The sequence below is a fragment of the Anopheles coluzzii genome, chromosome 3 (genome assembly GCF_943734685.1).
Source record: "Anopheles coluzzii chromosome 3, AcolN3, whole genome shotgun sequence".
Classification (NCBI taxonomy): Eukaryota; Metazoa; Arthropoda; class Insecta; order Diptera; family Culicidae; genus Anopheles; species Anopheles coluzzii.
The window spans coordinates 82704584-82712806 of record NC_064671.1 but is presented as its reverse complement, the minus strand read 5'-3'; the positions used below and the strand labels follow the sequence as shown (position 1 = coordinate 82712806).

The following is an 8223-nucleotide window of genomic DNA, read 5'->3' as shown; positions in this document are numbered from 1 at the left end:
TCACAAAAGTCAAAAACAAGCCTCGGTGAGGAATTTTTGGGCATTTTATCTTCTTCTTCTTCTTCTTTTCTTCCGTTTCATTCTCCCTTGCCCATTCTTCGGCCGGGTTCGACATGTCACGGGCAGTGTGTCTCGTTTTCCATTTTGCACGCCACTACATATCCTTTTTCTGAGTAGGGAAACGAATCAGACAAACATGTTTTGTCCGTGCTTTACCGTGAGTGTGATGATCTAATGTGGCAGGGATGAGGTGCACGGTGAGTAGAATAACACGACAGGCTACACAACATGTTGACGTCGACGACGGTGATGATGATGATGCTGACTTTTTTAAGTTGAATCTCCCGCTCTTACTTTCTGTCTTTCTCCCTTTCTATTATTATCTCTATGCAACATATTTCGGTTGAAGGATCCTTCTATTAACGGATGGTTTTCAACTCTTTTGCATCATTTATACGACACATGATAGTTGTAACGGGCAGCCTGACGTATGGAAGGATCTAGACATTGTATGCTTTGGGCACATGGTTGTAACATTGATAGTAAACTTTTTTTGTTATTCTTCGTTAAGCGAATTGACATTTACGTTTTCGTTTACGTTTTTGTTAGTATAATATACATGATTTCTCTAGCCAACTCAACACGGAAATCTTCAAAATATCCCAATGAAACATTGTAAAATGTTTGTCGAACGTACGTAAAGCAACCAATAACAGATCATTCGAGTTTCCCTTGTTATTGTTGAAATGTATTTTATGGGATTGATTTGTTGGCTTATAGAGCTGGCTAGAGAAACCCTCTAATATCATAATATTCAAACGATTAAAGAGAAACAAAAAACAAGGATGACAAACAACTGGAAAATAAAAACAAGCATATATCAACTTATGAAATCAAAATATTTATTCTAAGCAGACGCAAAACGATGTAGCTCGCCAATGTAAAAAAGGGGGAATCGGATGATCTGAGACGACCAGAATTCATCTAACATCTGACTGAATGTTAAATCTTTACGCTGAACACATATTTAGCTGCACCATTACACCATTGCACGCAGTAAAGAGTGATTGTTGGACATTTTCTCATAGAACTTTTAGCAACATTGTAATTTTATTTATCTACTATCATTGCTTTCATTGTCTGGCGTTAAGTTGCGAATACCATCAGTGGGGCCCTTTCACTTTGTAGTTCGTAGGCTGAAATTTCAGCCTGTCAGCTGTTTGCATTGTATAGCAGTTTTCGAGCAGCTATCTAATTGAGTATAATATACAGGTGGGCTTATCCCAAGGTGTATGAATTTAGAAGGCTGATTTTTATCGCTTCTGCTTCTGAATGAAGATTGTAAGAGTGTTTAGAGTATTCGTCAAGCCTCCAAAAAGCTCGTTGGAGCAAAAGTTTTCCCTCGTTCTGTCAAAAAGTGATTTTCAAAATTGGTTATAAAAAAATGCTATGAGACCACCTGGACTACATACACTTTGATTTTAGATTCCACCACCTGATCTCTTTAATGCACCTTGGGATAAATGTAAACAACACCGTGTTTTCGAGCAGGTACTCGAATCTAATTCTAGCTTTGTGGCTAGAATAATCTAGACTGAAAATTGTAGGCTAGTTTTTTGTGTGGTTTTGTATGGAGTGTTTACATGATTTCAGCCTCTAACTGTCAAACTCCATTCAAAAAACTGACTAGAATCGTGAAGGCCCCCAGTGATTGAAATTAATTATTCTAGTCTGTCGATCGACTGGCCGACATGTCCAGTTAGCTTAGCTCAGAATGTAAAGCGAATATTTCTCATGACAACACAAGTGTAATGTGTAATTTTGTTATCTATGCACAATTGTCACAATTCAAAGTAAGATCAATTTTATTTGTTTTGGATCGATTTGCGTCAGTGAGTTTTGCGACCATGTATATATTTACGCTCAATTTTGTTTATTGTAAATGTGTTTAGTTGAGTGTAATTGTATGATGTATCTTCAACTATCTCTATTCCATTCTTTCTCCCATGCAGAATGCATACTTCCGAAAATTCAGTTTTCAATATGCTATCAAGTTAGCCATTGGTATTAACTTGTGCGTGTGTGTGTTTTTTGTAGTTCATTATAGCTATTGATTACTTAGTTTTTCAATCCGTATCTTCACATATTCTGTATTCATTGCGAGTAAACAATCTAATTCAAAGGAGACGATTAATACAAAACTACTCCATGCAAATATAAAGGTTTCAAATTAAAAGACGCATATAATCTCGCATACAGTTTAGATGATTCTTACATCATATAACATATTACATCACGCAAGATTCTATCATACACCCATATCATATTCGATCAACGTATTTGGCTTCATATCACAAACCATTCCCATCTAAAACCATACCATTCTCTCGCTGTTGCTCGGTTACCAATCCCTAAATCCAATCGTTCATCTCTCCCGGCGTCACGAACCGAACCCATACCCATGAATTTCAATCTTCCTCAACAACAACAGCAACAGCAAAACCCCCTACATCCCACATCCTACGCGGTCCATTTCCGGTTCATCTGCCGAAATGATTTTAATTTTTAAAAAGCTGTCGATATCGCACACCACAGGAGCGCGTGTGTCAGCTGATACACGTACACTCACACGCACTGGGTGAAAGGATCCGTCCTTCTCAGCTGTCAGAAGCAAAACGGACCTGGTCCTGCATGTTCTGCCACGTTTCATCTGTCGCCTTTTTCTGCTCGCTGATGTTCTGGAGCTGAACAGAAAAAAAAGGTGTTCCGACACAGGGAGGGCGCCGCCGTCGGTTGTGCCGTACAGCCAACATCAAAGAGAACAGCACACATCCTCTTCCTCGGGATGTTTCCAACAGTGCCAACATAGGCATCCAGACGGGCATTTATGGTTGTTTTTTTTTTGTTGTTGGTGAACATACGCGCACGCATTTGTCCTTCCTTGGAAACGAAAGCCATCGGTCGATGTTGTGAAAATATGATAATTGCCGTTCGAACGGTGCACATCCGTGACAGAAGGTCCTTTCGGGGCGCTCTCTTTCTAGCTCGGTCTATCACCGAACCAGGAGGAACCAGGTGCTTCGGTGGCCTATCCGCCTGATCGCTTCCCGCTCGGAACGTGTCCGTGGTGAAATAGACTCGGTCCTCAATTTTATTGCACCTACGCACGTATCCCAACGACAGGCACGCACACACGCCACACGGGGTGATCCGGGGTTGATTGGTGGTGCAATATGGTGACGAGGCTCTCACTGCTATCCTCTTCCGGTTATGCAGGTGGACACAGCGCCGTGTGGTGAAGGATCAAGGCGGTGGGAGATTTTTCTATTGCCAGCATAATATATTCATTTCCGGTTAGCTAGTTGCTCCAGCCCAACCAGTCAGCTGTCCTCGTTCTCCCGACCCCATCAGTGGTGAAGTGAAGGTAGCGAATGCATTATGGCATGAAAATTTTAACAACAAAAGCGCAAATGACACCGTATGTGACCAATGCGTGAAGAAACGTTGCCCAGTTGCCATGTTGCGCATGTTTGAAAGGTAAAAGGTGCAACGAGCTTTCCACACAGCCACAGAAACGCTCACCGCGATGACAAATTGTAGTTACAAAGCAAATAATAGTAGCGTTAATGGGAAGTGGTACTCATTCTGCACCATTCGCTTTCACATTTGTATTGTTTTTCAAGACTTTTTTGAAAAGAACATTTCAATCGACACGTCCCTAATGGCTCACACAGCGTGCAGTGCGCGTCGTGGCACGTGGGTGTAGATAATTTCATTCGCAATTTATGTTTCATTTCCTTTTGCAGTAATGTAATTGGTTTGTTTCTTGTTTGCTTTGTTGTGTGCTGTTAGTTGTAGCAAATGACATGGCGTGATAGGTGTGCATAATCATTAGAAAACAGTTTTGATTAAGGTACATTGTCATTTGCTTATTTCGTACATTGCATTAATGTTATTAGTGGATTGAATTGATTATTTTCAATGGTTTATGATTATTAACAAACATTTAAGTAGGAAAAAGCTGTTTTAAAATGACTTTAAAGACTTTTTATATCATTTATTGTAATTATGCACCTATTAAATTAATGTCGTTTAGTTCAATAATAACACATTGCTTGCAAATAAAACTTAAATAATAAAAGCCATTTTCAATTCATGTATCGTAGTGCATCGATATACGGGCATTGAAGACATTTTTAGCATGTACAATTTTTTTCCTTATTAAAATTTAATTCACCAAACATCTGTGTAGTTTACATTGCTAACAAAAACCTTCTCATTTTGAAAAAAAGAAGATATTTCTTATATTTACTCGGAACAGTGCAAAAAATCATAAAATTGCAAAAATGTTTTGATTAATATATTCCAGACAGTTTGGAGCTCATGTTTCATACTGCGGTCGTTTTGATTAAAAATTCGGATATTCTCAAAATTTGACAATAATCTCCACTCTCACATTACAGAATTTTAGATTTAAAACTAATTGTAATGTCCGCATACTCAATTCTAAGCGCCGGTGTCTTCCGATCCTATACATTAGTTTCCCACAGTGTGCATCAATTTTTGCCTCGAAGGCATCGGTTTTCGGTTCTTGAAGGAATCATGATAAATTCACAAGGTGTTTGAGAATATTCATGATTACTGTAATTTTACAATAAAAAAACACTTAAAAATGTGTAATTTGACTGTTTTATTTTGTTTGTGAAAAATATGATGAAATTTAATAAACTCTTAAGACATTGTTATTACTTTAAAATACATTCGAACGATTCCACACCGCACAAAAAAAAATCCAAAATTGACATAAAATCGTTATACTTCAAATTCTTTCAATTATATTAAGAACTGCCTATCTTAAATTTAATAATTTTGGAACAGTTTCTGACCAAAAGTTAATTTTTGTAAATAAAACGATTTACTCACAGTCAAAAATGCATGCCATTGAGGGAAAAAAATGATGCGAAATATCAAAAATGTATGTTTTGGAGGCAGAAATTGTGACACGTTGTCAAAAATTGGGTGCCTTAGTGATAAAAACAGGCGATTTAGACTCAAAACTTAGTGGCAACGACTGTAAACAGGTATTTATTGTGAACATTAATACATTGTGAATATTATGATAAAACACTGTTACTCTTCCGTTCACAACTTATTCTGGAAAAGATTCCAAAGTTCTTCAATGCATCTGCTTTGGAGCCTACTAATATGATATGCCTAATATGCCTACTGACCGACATCAAATTCGTTGTTACATCAGAGCCTATTAAAGATCGAACACATTTTTAAATGACTCTAGTACATCTGGTCAACATGAAGCAATAAAAAGCATGATGAATGTCCGAAGTTTGAAGCTGTTTGTAATGTGAATTAAAACGGTAGTCTATTTCAACAATGATGCTTTGTTTACAAGTGAAATATAAAGAATAAAAGCTGTTTACAATGGGACATAAAGATGCGGATTGAGTTTTGTTTTAATCCTATCAGGAACTATGATATTATCAAACTAATGCGTCAGGCAAATAAAGCCTGTTCTTAAGCAGGACCCAATACATAAGCTGCTTAAGCTAAATTGGCGATTTGATGATGGATGAAAGGAGAGTTTTACTAAGGTCAAGGTGGGTTTTTTGTTTCATTTTGTATTACTTAAATTCTATGCAATAGTTTTATTGCGTTTTAGTTCATGTGTTACGTTCTCGAGAGAGCATCCTACTAAAAGCTATCCCTTAACCCCCCGGAAGTACCATTTATGAAACAATGAATCACACATGTGTGGATCTATTGATGGCGAAGCAAAAAACAAAAAGAAAACGCCTCTCTACGACAGCATCCTTTCGCCCGGAACTGAATCGTTACGTCCACCGGAAATTGTCAGCATTATGAATTATGGGCCACACAATCGATCCACGGGAGGTAGGCCCGTTACAGACCGCCCGACTCAGCGGCGTACGAAGTTACACATCCAGCGGCAAACCCCGGTTGGCAACCCGGAAAGCAGGCCTGCTGGCCGGCCGGCCCGCCCTTTCTGGTAATAAATGGGAAGCGGAAATCTTTCCGAAAAGTGTTCTCTTCAAAAACCAAAATGCATTTTTCCTCGCAAAACTGTGACTGTGTAAATTTATGACCCGCTTGCCCACCAGACCGTAACCGGAAGATGGGCGAATTAAATGTTACATTCTTTACAGTGGAATACATATTGGGCAAAATATTGGCGCACCACAAATATGTAAAAAAACGCCAACTTTTGTTGCCCACAAACGTACCACTACGCCACGTAGCTCGACGAAAACGATGTGCCAAACAAGCGAGCGTGACTAACTGCATAGGCAAAATGGCACATCCAGCTGAATCCACCAATTATGCATCCGATGCACCCCGTTCTACCAGCATTACCTTTTGGGCACCGTAAACAGCGGACAGCGGAAAACATTGTTGTAGCCTCACCAATTGCTGGAACGAGACTGCAAAGGAGACGTTTCAGCAACATCTCACCCAACCACGGGGACACGCTGTGGATCGCATTTACAATTTACGTTTGTCTTTCTTGTGCAGTTACGTTTCGTACCCGGCATTTCCTCTCGCCCGGCCATTTTTCCTCCATGCATAACAAAACTGCCAACCATCTCCCCTTTTCCTCGGTGTGCCCCCGGGTGAGTGCGTTCGGTAATTTGCGATAATTTATTGTTTGCCGATTATTGTCATTATGCCACGGACAATAATCGGTTTGGCTTTCGGGTGCTTCGCTTGCTTGCCGCACCGTGAGTAGCAGTGGGGAGGACAATGGCTTAGGTGGGTGGGGGGAGTAGGAAGAAGAAATGCAAAATTTTCCACACTATCCAACCCAACAATTTTCCAACCCGCCACCCTGTACCTGGGGACGAGTTCGGCATCGCAGTCGTGTGGTTTGTGCGGGATTGTGCGAGCGAAAAACTCAACGGTCCCGTCCGACGCGTGTCCATTTGCAGCAGAAAGGAGAGGGGCCACTACAAAGTAGAAACAAGACGTTAATAAGGGAAAAAGCACAAGGGAAAATACGAGAAAAAATGCTATGCTCTAAGGCCACAGGCACAAAGGTGAGGGCGTGAGCTGCCACGTTTGCAGCATAAATGGCCGAATGCAGGGAAATAGAGGGACGATGATCGTGGCAGCAGCACGTTAAGATGCAGCTCCGGCACGTACCAGGGGAAGCGGCGCACGGGAAGGAGCAAGCATGTAATCACTTACGGCCGCTAATGATATGAGATGTGGCTAAAAATTGAAATGCTGGATGGTTGGCGTAATGTTAGCGCTGGAAAATGATGGCGGTTAGATTGCAGAGCAAAAAGGGAATGCATTGGTTATGAAAAGTGAGGTATCTTCTATCTAAAAGGATTCGTATTCGTCTACACTGCACAGAGAGTAGCTTCATCAGCATCTATATTCTTCAGAATTTCAAACTCGAAGCAATTTTTTTATTACTATTAAAATCATTTGAATCAACATTCAAAAACCTTATGTTGTTTCTTTAAATTCATACAAAACTATCAAATGGTGTGTGAAATAAGTGTTTTTTGTCATGTTCTGAATAATCATTTTAAATAATACCTTAAAGTTTAGCCACTATTTTTTAAATACATTTGTTCGTTGTATTTTATTGAACCAATATACGAATCATGTTCATTATTGATCTTCTAATGTTTGTTTTACGATCTAAAATCATTGATGAATAAACTTGTCTATTTTCGCTTCAAAAAAGTAGAATTCCCTCGTAGGTTCCACCGAGATTTGAACTCGGATCGTTGGATTCAGAGTCCAAAGTGCTAACCATTACACCATGGAACCCGGTTGACGTTGAGCTACACGGTACGGAAAAGGTTCCGTTTGCAAACCCACCTAGACCGACCGAACGAGCAGCAAACCGAACACGAGAGCACAGACCTGCACGGCCTAGTGAACGGATCCGTTCAGCAAATCGTGCCCCCTTTCACCTGTTTGTTTCTCAAAACTATTTTTGAAAGAAAACAAATTCAATCCCACCCCCACCCCCTAACGGGGTGGTGGGTGAGGGTAGGGAGTTCAAAATCAAACGAAAATAGCGAATGGATGAGAGAACCGGTGAGCGCAGAGTGTGAGAGCGAGAGTGGAATGATGATGTTTGGCAGGACAGACATTCATCTGAGCCGTCCTTGCAATAACATACTCTCGGTTTCGTTAAGTTCGCCAACAGGCAAGCTATTTCTGAATTGC

The 8223-nt window shown here is 40.0% G+C and overlaps 1 non-coding gene across 1 annotated transcript; it reads right to left on the bottom strand.

Moving 5' to 3' along the window:
• Positions 1-7746: 7746 nt before the first annotated feature.
• Positions 7747-7818, bottom strand: Trnaq-cug (transfer RNA glutamine (anticodon CUG)). Its single transcript has one exon. It is a non-coding gene; the product is annotated as a tRNA-Gln (tRNA).
• Positions 7819-8223: the final 405 nt, after the last annotated feature.